The sequence below is a fragment of the Lissotriton vulgaris genome, chromosome 5, assembly GCF_964263255.1.
Source record: "Lissotriton vulgaris chromosome 5, aLisVul1.2, whole genome shotgun sequence".
Taxonomy (NCBI): Eukaryota; Metazoa; Chordata; class Amphibia; order Caudata; family Salamandridae; genus Lissotriton; species Lissotriton vulgaris.
In genome coordinates this window covers 1439389246-1439391653 of record NC_141693.1, presented here as the reverse complement: position 1 = coordinate 1439391653, position 2408 = coordinate 1439389246, and positions in this window count along the sequence as shown.

Here is a 2408-nt window from a genome sequence, read left to right as displayed (position 1 = left end):
ACAATCTGAGTCTGGCCAATATCCTATGCGTGAAGTTCCGCCGGTTTGGGTACCCGCTGATAATACTAATGCTAATGCTCCAGTTGCGGCACATTTCCAGAGAGTGTGGATACACCTCCCATGGAAACGATCGGAAGTGCTTCAGGTGAAACAAACTTTGCCCGATCCTCGCAAAAATCCTGCTGGGTATTATAAGGAATTATCGCAGCTCGTAGACGCTACGGTAATGAATCTTGCCGATATCGACATGTTGTTTGGCAATGTCGTACCGCAACCGGTATGGGCCAAGATTCGTCACCAAGATCACACAAATGAATTAGGTGGTGATTGGGCTGCTATTACAGCGGCAGACGCTGGACAAGCGGCTGCTACTAAACCCGATCAGTTGATTGAACTTCTTCCCCAGCGAATCATTACGTTAATGAAAACGCTTATGCCAGCTATGAGGGTGAATTGGGATAAGTTGTCAGCCTGTAAGCAAAAGAAAGATGAGAGTGTTTCAGACTTCTTTACAAGGTTTGAGGAAACATTCGTTGATCATAGTGGACAGGATATGGGTACTGAGGGTGGACAACGGCTGTTTGTGGATAAATTTGTATCGAACTTATTGCCCGACTTGTGCAATAAATTGAAGAATTCAGAAAGTGCGTGGGCCGTTTCTACCTCAGCTCAGATTCTGGCTACGGCACAATATTATGAAAATAGAGAAAAAGAGGAAACTGATCGTGCTGATAAAAAGACAAAAGAGCTGAAAACTAAAGTGTTGTTGCAACAAGCATATCCGCCGCGTTCTAATCAGAATGCGTCTCAGCAGAATAGATCACAGTCGCAATCGAATCGATCGCAGTCGCGTAATGATTCCTCTTTCCAAAGATCTTCGTTAGGGTACAATCAATGTGCTTATTGTAGACAGGAGGGACACATTAAATTTGATTGTCCTGCTTTGAATGATCGTAATAGTGGTAATTCGTCTAGAGGAGGCCGTGGTGGTTCACAGAACGCATCACGTGGTAGAGGTCGTGGTGCTCAGAACGACCGTTCTGACAACTCATCAAATTCTAATAATTGTTTCGATCAACGCGGATCATCACAAGGACGTTCGGCGCAGTACAATGTAGACGATTATTACGTCGATCAGGGAACTGACGACAGTAATTACTAGGACAGCCAACGACAAGGAGAGGGAGTGGTATCAGTTCCGGTTGATCAGAGAGGGCCTTACGTCGCAGTTGCTACATCGGGCGTCGTTGAGCCTTTTCTGTTGGACACTGGTGCAGCGAAAAGTTCTATCATGCATTCGAAACTCCCTGGCGCACCTTTGTCTGGCTTAACAAATGTATCCGTTGGATTCTCTGGCGCCCCCGTTAGCAATCCAGTTTCATGCCCTTTGCCCCTTAAAATTGGGCCTCGTGAGCTCGAAGCTCCGTTGATTCTAACCACTGGTTGTGGTGAAAATCTTTTGGGTCTGGATTTGCTTAAACGTTTGTATGCAACTTTGTATTGTTCTCCTGCGGGTGTAAAGCTTACGTTCGGAGAGAAGGTAGTTTCTCCCATGTATTTGTCCCTCGATAAGCTTCCACCGGAATTAGATTCTCTTCCTGCGTCTTTGTGGGCGACGGGTCCAAATGATGTGGGCCTACTTGATATCTCCCCTTATGTTGTTCAGTTGAAATCTAATGTGCGATTGCCACGTATTCCCCAATATCGTATCTCCCTTGATGGTGAACGAGCTTTGTTAGCGATCATCTATGATTTGATCGAGAAAGATGTTATTGAGGAGACTCGGGGAAACGTGTGCAACAGCCCTGTACTGCCCATTCTTAAACGTACTGATCCTACCAAACCGCCTGTTTATCGTTTTGTTATCGATTTACGGGAGGTAAATAAAATTGTGGTTCCTCAATTCCCTGTTGTGCCTGACATCACGGCGCTACTGACTCTGATTCCAGCTACTGCTTCATGGTTTTCGGTGATTGATTTGAAAAATGCGTTTTTCAGCATCCCGATTGCCGAAGAGAGCAGGGACCTTTTCGGTTTCTCTCTTGGTGGACGTAGCTTCCGGTTCAAACGCGCTCCTCAAGGCTACTGTGAAAGTCCATCGATTTACAGTCAAGCTTTGAAGGGTCAACTGGATGCGTTTAGGTTGCCGGTTGGTGCGGCTTTAATCCAATACGTCGACGACTTATTGGTGGCTGCTGATACTCAGGACATTTGCAAAATTGCTACGATATCGTTGCTGCAACATCTCTGTGAGTTAAATCACAAGGTGTCACCTTCTAAACTCCAATATTGTTGTCAAGAAGTAACCTACCTAGGTCACTTATTGTCAAAGGAGGGAAGGAGATTGACCCCAGAGAGAATTGCAGCGATTGCGCGAATGGCTGTGCCACAAACCCAAAGAGATGTGC